This window comes from Coregonus lavaretus (genome assembly GCF_964263955.1).
Source record: "Coregonus lavaretus genome assembly, chromosome: 28".
In the NCBI taxonomy this organism is placed as follows: domain Eukaryota; kingdom Metazoa; phylum Chordata; class Actinopteri; order Salmoniformes; family Salmonidae; genus Coregonus; species Coregonus lavaretus.
Window position 1 is genome coordinate 26,071,978 of NC_140015.1, and position 9,587 is coordinate 26,081,564.

The 9,587-nt window shown below is 46.3% G+C and overlaps 1 pseudogene across 1 annotated transcript in view; it reads right to left on the minus strand.

The window, feature by feature from the left end:
- The window catches only part of LOC311103692 (potassium channel subfamily T member 2-like), an 88,818-nt pseudogene that overhangs the window by 38,585 nt on the left and 40,646 nt on the right, over window positions 1–9,587 (minus strand). The window contains exons 9-14 of the transcript in view: window positions 8,310–8,403; window positions 6,298–6,478; window positions 4,235–4,399; window positions 3,434–3,570; window positions 2,924–2,987; window positions 1,924–2,032 (exon numbers count right to left, since the gene is read on the minus strand). The product of the transcript in view is annotated as a potassium channel subfamily T member 2-like (transcript). The remainder of the gene's footprint in view (window positions 1–1,923; window positions 2,033–2,923; window positions 2,988–3,433; window positions 3,571–4,234; window positions 4,400–6,297; window positions 6,479–8,309; window positions 8,404–9,587) is intronic.

Sequence of the window (9,587 nt, forward strand, 5' to 3'; positions counted from 1 at the left end):
TCTAAAACAAAAATCCAGAAAATCACATTGTATGATTTTTAAGTAATTCATTTGCATTTTATTGCATGACATAAGTATTTGATACGTCAGAAAAACAGAACTTAATATTTGGTACAGAAACCTTTGTTTGCAATTATAGAGATCATACGTTTCCTGTAGGTCTTGACCAGGTTTGCAAACACTGCAGCAGGGATTTTGGCCCACTCCTCCATTCAGACCTTCTCCAGATCCTTCAGGTTTCGGGGCTGTCGCTGGGCAATACGGACTATCAGCTCCCTCCAAAGATTTTCTATTGGGTTCAGGTCTGGAGACTGGCTAGGCCACTCCAGGACCTTGAGATGCTTCCTACGGAGCCACTCCTTAGTTGCCCTGGCTGTGTGTTTCAGGTCGTTGTCATGCTGGAAGACCCAGCCACGACCAATCTTCAATGCTCTTACTGAGGGAAGGAGGTTGTTGGCCAAGATCTCGCGATACATGGCCCCATCCATCCTCCCCTCAATACGGTGCAGTCGTCCTGTCCCCTTTGCAGAAAAGCATCCCCAAAGAATGATGTTTCCACCTCCATGCTTCACGGTTGGGATGGTGTTCTTGGGGTTGTACTCATCCTTCTTCTTCCTCCAAACACGGCGAGTGGAGTTTAGACCAAAAAGCTCTATTTTTGTCTCATCAGACCACATGACCTTCTCCCATTTCTCCTCTGGATCATCCAGATGGTCATTGGCAAACTTCAGACTAGGGCCTGGACATGCGCTGGCTTGAGCAGGGGGACCTTGCGTGCGCTGCAGGATTTTAATCCATGACGGCGTAGTGTGTTACTAATGGTTTTCTTTGAGACTGTGGTCCCAGCTCTCTTCAGGTCATTGACCAGGTCCTGCCATGTAGTTCTGGGCTGATCCTTCACCTTCCTCATGATCATTGATGCCCCACGAGGTGAGATCTTGCATGGAGCCCCAGACCGAGGTTGATTGACCATCATCTTGAACTTCTTCTATTTTCTAATAATTGGGCCAACAGATGTTGTAATAATAATAAATAATAATAATAATAATATCACCAAGCTGCTTGCCTATTGTCCTGTAGCCCATCCCAGCCTTGTGCAGGTCTACAATTGTATCCCTGATGTCCTTACACAGCTCTCTGGTCTTGGCCATTGTGGAGAGGTTGGAGTCTGTTTGATTGAGTGTTTGGACAGGTGTCTTTTATACAGGTAACGAGTTCAAACAGGTGCAGTTAATACAGGTAATGAGTGGAGAACAGGAGGGCTTCTTAAAGAAAAACTAACAGGTCTGTGAGAGCCGGAATTCTTACTGGTTGGTAGGTGATCAAATACTTATGTCATGCAATAAAATGCAAATTAATTACTTAAAAATCATACAATGTGATTTTCTGGATTTTTGTTTTTAAATTCCGTCTCTCACAGTTGAAGTGTACCTATGATAAATATTACAGACCTCTACATGCTTTGTAAGTAGGAAAACCTGTAAAATCGGCAGTGTATCAAATACTTGTTCTCCCCACTGTATGTACAATTATATAAATTATACAATTGTATAACATTGAGGTCCTTGAAAATTATAATTAAGTACTTGAAAAAGTCCCTGAAAGTCCTTGAATTTGACTTGCCAATGTCTGTATGAACCCTGCTTAAAGGATGTATAGTCCTAGGTCTATGTTGCTGTATAGGTGGAGTTATGGGCCAAGTTGCATATATTCACTTTTATTCCTCTAAGTACAAATGTGGTACTGCATTATTATTATTTTTAAACCATTTGAAAATATTTATCCCAATGTCACACATTGGCCCCATTATTTATAAAATACCCATATGCACACAACTGCACACACATATGCGTACGGACGCACACACATGCACACACGCTCAGCCATCCCAACGAATCCCACACTCAATGCTCTGAATCTGACCTGCAAACTTGACGTGGAACTTGTTCTCAGGTTTGAGGATCTGGACATACAGGGGGCAGTTTGGGGCAAAGTCTTTCACCGCCCAGGCTCTTAGAATGGTCTGGTGATCCTGGTGGTGGAAAAGAGAGAGAGAGAGAGAGAGGAGATATATATATATAAATAGAGAGAGAGAGAGAGAGAGAGAGAGAGAGAGAGAGAGAGAGAGAGAGAGAGAGAGAGAGAGAGAGAGAGAGAGAGAGAGAGAGAGAGAGAGAGAGAGAGAGAGAGAGAGAGAGAGAGAGGGGGGGAGATATATATAGCGAGAGAGAATAGAGAGAAAGAGAGAGGGAGGAAGGGAGGATGGGAGAGAGTTGCAAGAAAGAGAGAGGGAGGTAAAAAAGAGACTCAAATCATTAGCAGCAACAGCAGCTCCACCACAGTCTCAGAGGTTATCTCCTCTCTGTAGAATCCCCCTGATAAGCCTCTTCAACTAGGGCACAGAGCTTTCAACAGAATTAACCGCCTATAGCCACACCAGAAAGGAAAATTCCCTCAAATGCCAGTAATTATGTCACAGGTGTGAAATAGTGTGGTAAGAACGGCAAAGCAGAGAGGAAAATAATTGCTGTGAAATAGTTCTTAGGATTTTATTTTACCTTTATTTAACTAGGCAAGTCAGTTAAGAACAAATTCTTATTTACAATGACGGCCTACACCGGCCAAACCCGGACGACGCTGGGCCAATTGTGCGCCGCCCTAAGGGACTCCCAATCACGGCTGGTTGTGATACAGCCTGGAATCAAACCCGGGGGTCTGTAGTGACGCCTCAAGCACTGAGATGCAGTGCCTTAGACCGCTGCGCCACTCGGGAGCCCCAGGATGATCATTGACATTTTTATAAAAATAAAGTAGAGGTAGAGAGAGAACGCTGTAAAGGAGGGAAAGAAGAGTGGAGGACAGGAAAAGAAGGAGGGTGGCGTTGTGGAGATTAAAAGTATTAAAAGGAGAATGAGGAACGTACAGCAGCGAAGCGGTCCACCTCGAATCGGTTACTGAGGATAAAACAGGCCTCAGCATCGTCCATCCTACAGCCAGGTTAGTAGAGCAGCAGGAGGGGTCAGGCCAAGACAGGACACAGGTTAGATAGAGGCAGAGGAGAGAGAGGAACAGGGGATGAAAGGATGAGAGGAGAGAGAGAGGGGGGGGGGGGGGTGGGGGTAGATTTAGTTGTTGTCATGTTTTTGAGAGAGAACAAAGGAGGAACAGGACAATAGAACAATACATTTGTCCTTCAAACCCACACTACTTCACTGGGAGTTACTATCAGGGGAGCAGAAGAGACAAGGAGGACAAAACCCAATCATTTTATTGGGCTGTCTTTATTTAACAGAGCCAGTGTACTGTAACTGCTATCGGCACTGATAACTGTCAAACATAGCCTATGAGATATGTAGCATGTCTTGGTTTGGGGCCCCTGTAGCATGGCTGTGATTTGGGGCCCATGGATGGGGGCCCGATGCAGGGGACTCACTTGGCCCTCATGAGGTCTTGGTCCTTGAGGGCGGAGCCCTGCAGGTAGATGACCCTCTGTGCCCACAGGGGCACGTGGAGGACCCTCCGCACCTGGACATCCATCTCTGCCGGGCACAGGATCACCACGTAGTAGTCCTATAGATGCATGCATGCACGCACGCACGCACGCACACACACACACACACACACACACACACACACACACACACACACACACACACACACACACACACACACACACACACACACACACACACACACACTGGAGTTAATGGGAGGGTAGGGAGGGTCTCACACAAATATTCTCTCACACACTCAGTCAATTATGAAGACACATACACACCCTCACCCAGCTGCTCATGAAAATAAAAAATGTGGTTTGAACTATGCTAATGCTGATTGAATCCCCTATTTTACCTCAGCTGCTTCAGCTCCTGGTGAGGATTACAGAGATGTACACACACGCACACACACATGAATACACGCATGCGTGCATACGCACACACACATTAGTCACACCGTATCTCATCTTCCCTGTAGAAAAATTTGCAGAATTGCAGGAAATTAACTCTAAAACATAGTTTTTTTTCTCTCCAGTGTCAAGAGGGGGGCCGCTAAAATGTTGTTCTCCCAAGGTGGGTGGGGCCGGCTCTGACTGCATGTCTGCGTGTGTGGATATGGATGTGGGTATACAGACCAGCGAGCCGCTGCGGCCCCTCATGATGAGTTCAGATTTTTTGTGGCCCCCATCCCCATCAAGTTGCCCATGCCTGCCCTAGATAATGGTTTTTGGAGAGACCTGCAGTCTGGGGTGAGCAAAGAACTCGTTGAGGAAGTCCATGAGGAGGTCTATCTTGAGGCAGCTGACACACAGCACCACATGTTTCTCCGTCTGGGCCCGGTAGCGGCTGTAGTTCCCCCCAGACTTCTGGCGCTCCATCCACAGGAAGGCCAGCTGCTCAAACTACAGATGGGAAGAATTATATTAGTGTAATTAGTGATGGACAGACAGTAGATGGTTTGAGGTAGTGATAGACAGTAGGTGGGTGGAGGTAGTGATAGACAGACAGTAGGTGGGTTGAGGTAGTGATAGACAGTAGGTGGGTTGAGGTAGTGATAGACAGACAGTAGGTGGGTGGAGGTAGTGATAGACAGATAATAGCTGGGTTGAGGTAGTGATAGACAGTAGGTGGGTTGAGGTAGTGATAGACAGATAGTAGGTTGGTTGAGGTGGTGATAGACAGATAATAGCTGGGTTGAGGTAGTGATAGACAGTAGGTGGGTTGAGGTAGTGATAGACAGACAGTAGGTAGGTTGAGGTAGTGATAGACAGACAGTAGGTAGGTTGAGGTAGTGATAGACAGACAGTAGGTGGGTTGAGGTAGTGATAGACAGACAGTAGGTGGGTTGAGGTGGTGATAGACAGACAGTAGGTGGGTTGAGGTAGTGATAGACAGACAGTAGGTGGGTTGAGGTAGTGATAGACAGACAGTAGGTGGGTTGAGGTAGTGATAGACAGATAGTAGGTTGGTTGAGGTGGTGATAGACAGATAATAGCTGGGTTGAGGTAGTGATAGACAGACAGTAGGTGGGTTTGAGGTAGTGATAGACAGACAGTAGGTGGGTTGAGGTAGTGATAGACAGACAGTAGGTGGGTTGAGGTAGTGATAGACAGACAGTAGGTGGGTTGAGGTAGTGATAGACAGACAGTAGGTGGGTTGAGGTAGTGATAGACAGATAATAGGTTGGTTGAGGTGGTGATAGACAGATAATAGCTGGGTTGAGGTAGTGATAGACAGACAGTAGGTGGGTTGAGGTAGTGATAGACAGACAGTAGGTGGGTTGAGGTAGTGATAGACAGACAGTAGGTGGGTTGAGGTAGTGATAGACAGACAGTAGGTGGGTTGAGGTAGTGATAGACAGACAGTAGGTGGGTTGAGGTGGTGATAGACAGACAGTAGGTGGGTTGAGGTAGTGATAGACAGACAGTAGGTGGGTTGAGGTAGTGATAGACAGACAGTAGGTGGGTTGAGGTAGTGATAGACAGACAGTAGGTGGGTTGAGGTAGTGATAGACAGACAGTAGGTGGGTTGAGGTAGTGATAGACAGACAGTAGGTAGGTAGTGATAATAGTGATAAACAGTTGGTTATATTTGAACCAGGAGGCTGGCTGCATGTTAATGTAATCTGTGGCATCCCCATGTGCATCAGACAGGCTGGGTGGCAGGGAGGCAGACAGGAGGCTCTCCTCTCCCTGACAGCAGACATGGCTGAAACCCACACACTCAGAGGGGGTGAGGAGGTGTGGGGCAGCCAGTAAATGTCAGGGGTATTTATGATGAAAGACATGGAGAGGGAGTGAGAGGGCTACATGGATCTGTGTGTCATTTCCTGTCCTGCTCAAACATGCCTCCCAGAGCACAGCAGTACATCGGCTCAGACCGTACACACAAACACAAACACACACACACACACACACACACACACACACACACACACACACAACACACACACACACACACACACACACACATAAAAGGTTCCTATTATCACAACTGAAATGACAGTAATGGGACATGGGGAGAGGAGAGTGATACTACTATGGGCAGGATATGACAGATTCACTGTAATAGTGTCCCCTGACACAGTGACACTCCTTCTCTGTAGTTGGAATATCTGATGTAGAATATTATTGTTCAATTGGATTCTCCCCTCAGCCGTATGTGTGGGGAATACATCAGGGACAAATACTGGTAAATTGCCCAAGCTAAATTATCCATAAAAAAATTATTTCAAAAAACACAAAAAAACAACAACAACAACATCAATAACAACAACAACAACATTGGGATTCTCCCTCACCTGTATGGGAAGCACGATGAGCGCCACACAGATCATGATGACCACTAGCAGCTGAGAAGGCCAGATCTGGGGCGTGACATCACCAAAGCCCACGGTAGAGAAGGTGACCACGCAGAAGTAGAGCGAGTCAAACAGAGTCAGATTGTTTCCTGCTCGTTCTAGGTGCTGGATCCCACATATACTGAGGAGAGAAGGAGGTGGTAGAGGAGGAGGAGGTGGAGGAGGAGGAGGAAGAGGAGGAAGAAGTGGAGGAGGAGGAGGAGGAGGAAGTGGATGAGGAGGAGGAGGTGGAGGAGGAGGTAGAGTAGGAGGGAGAGGAGGAGGAGGAGGAGGAGGAGGAGGAGGTGGAGGAAGAGGAGGAGGAGGAGGGGGAGGAGGACGGAGAGGAGGAGGAGGTAGAGGAGGAGGAGGTGGAGGTGGAGGAGGAGGAGGGGGAGGAGGTGGTGGAGGAGGAGGAGGAGGAGATGGAGGAGGAGGAGTAGAAGGAGGTGGAGGAGGAGGAGGAGGAGGAGGAGGAGGAGGAGGAGGAGGAAGAGAGGAGGGGGTGGAGGTAGATGAGGAGGAGGAGGAGGAGGAGAGGAAGAGGTAGAGGAGAAGAGGGACAGTAGGAAGGAGAGATGTTGAAGAGAGAAGAAGAGAAGGATGCGAGGTGATGGAGAGGTGAAAAGATATTGATGTTGAAGGGAAAGAGAGATGAAGAGAGGTTGATGTTGAAGTGGAAGAGAGATGAAGTGAGTTGATGTGAAGGGAGAGAGAGAGGTTGAGAGGAAGAGAGAGAGGTTGATGTAGAAGGGAAGAGAGGTGAAGAGAGGTTGATGTAGAAGGGGAAGAGAGGTGAGAGAGGTTGATGTAGAAGGGGAAGAGAGGTGAAGAGAGGTTGATGTAGAGGGGAAGATGAGAAGAGGTTGATGTTGAAGGGGAAGAGATGTGAAGAGAGGTTGATGTTGAAGGAAAGAGAGGTGAAGAGAGGTTGATGTTGAAGAGGAAGAGAGAGGTGAAGAGAAGTTGATGTAGAAGGGAAGAGAGGTGAAGAGAGGTTGATGTAGAAGGGGAAGATAGGTGAAGAGAGGTTGATGTAGAAAGGGGAAAGAGAGGTGAAGAGAGGTGAAGAGAGGTTGATGTTGAAGGGAAGAGATGTGAAGAGAGGTTGATGTTGAAGGGAAGAGAGGTGAAGAGAGGTTGATGTTGAAGAGGAAGAGAGGTGAAGAGAGGTTGATGTAGAAGGGGAAGAGAGGTGAAGAGAGGTTGATGTAGAAGGGAAGAGAGGTTGAAGAGAGGTTGGTGTTGAAGGGGAAGAGAGGTGAAGAGAGGTTGATGTTGAAGGGGAAGAGAGGTGAAGAGAGGTTGATGTTGATGAAGAAGGGGGAAGAGAGGTGAGAGAGGTTGATGTTGAAGGGAAAGAGAGGTGAAGAGAGGTGAAGAGAGGTGAAGAGAGGTGAAGAGAGGTGAGGAGAGGTTGATGTAGAAGGGAAAGAGATGTGAAGAGAGGTTGATGTAGAAGGGGAAGATATTAAGGAGAGGGAAGAAAGCCAATTATGATTGAGAGGTGAGTCAGAGGAGGAGGGGAGGAACAAGAGGAGAGAGAGAAGGACAGGTGGGAAGGAGGAATTGAGCATGAGAAGACAAGAGGGAACTAATGTGCGTGTGTGTGTGTGTGCGTGTGTGTGTGTTTGTGTGCGTGTGTGTAGTGTGTGCGGCATGCAAATCTGTTGACGGTGTGTGTACAAAGTGTATGTGCACTGTGAGTATATGACTAGTGTGTGTTTACCCCAGAGCTGAAGGGCCAGTTGAGTCAACATTGTGCTGTCAGTAGTGATAAGGTCAGCCAGTCTCATCCAGGAAGCTTTTCAGACCTCCAGGTTCCTCTATATCAGCCTGGGCTATTACTCAAAGCTAACCTCTACCAAACCACTCAATACTGCTACACCACACCTATACCTGCCATTGGGCTCAAGTAGAGAAAACCCCCCTCTTCCTCCCAGTGATTGCTTACAGTGATTGTGGTGACCCACCATGTGAACATGAGGCAGACCAGGGTGCAGATGAGGATGAGGACCTGGTTGAACATAGCTGAGTGGGTACGCTGGATGGCCGGTGCAGATCATTCTGAAACACAGGGAGAGAGAGAGAGAGAGAGAGAGAGAGCTGAGAGAGAGATGAGAGAGAGAGAGAGAGAGAGAGAGAGAGAGAGAGAGAGAGAGAGGAGAGAGGAGAGAGAGGAGAGAGAGAGAGAGACGAGAGAGAGAGAGAGAGAGACAGAGAGAGAGACAGAGAGAGAGAGAGATAGGAGAGCAAGTGAGAGATAGATAGATAGATAGATAGAAGATAGATAGATAGATAGATAGATAGATAGAGATAGATAGATAGATAGATAGATAGATAGATAGATAGAAGATAGATAATAGATAGATAGATAGATAGATAGATAGATAGATAGATAGATAGATAGATAGATAGATAGATAGATAGATAGATAAAAAAATAGATAGAGGACAGAGATATATATATATATATAATATATATTATATAGAGAGAGAGAGAGAGAGAGAGAGAGGAGAGTGAGAGAGAGAGAGAGAGAGAGAGAGAGAGAGAGAGAAGAGAGAGAGAGAGAGAGAGAGAGAGAGAGAGAGAGAGAGAGAGAGAGAGAGAGAGAGAGAGAGAGAGAGAGAGAGAGAGAGATCATGGGCGGAGAGTGAGAGAGAAGGAGGATAATTGTAAGCCATTGCATCTGCATAATGTCCCAAAAACCAGAGAAGAAAACAAAGATAATTGAGGGACAAGGACAAAAGGAATATGATGGGTATAATAAAATAAAAATATAGAGAATACAGTGTATTCGCAAAGTATTCAGACTCCTTGAATTTTTCCACATTTTGTTACGTTACAGCCTTATTCTAAAATTGATTAAATACAATTTTGTCATCAATCTATGCACAAATACCTCATAATGACAAAGTGAAAACAGGTTTTTTTAGAAATGTTGCAAATGTATAAAAAATTAAAACTGCAATATCACATTTACATAAGTATCAGACCCTTTGCTGTGAGACTTGAAATTGAGCTCAGGTGCATCCTGTTTCCATTGATCATCCTTGAGATGTTTCTGCAACTTGATTGGAGTCACCTGTGGTAAATACAATTGATTGGACATGATTTGGAAAGGCAAACACCTGTCTATATAAGGTCCCACAGTTGACAGTGCATGTCAGAGCAAAAACAAGCCCTGAGATCTAAGGAATTAGAACTCCGAGACAGGATTGTGTCGAGGCACAGATCTGGAGAAGGGTACC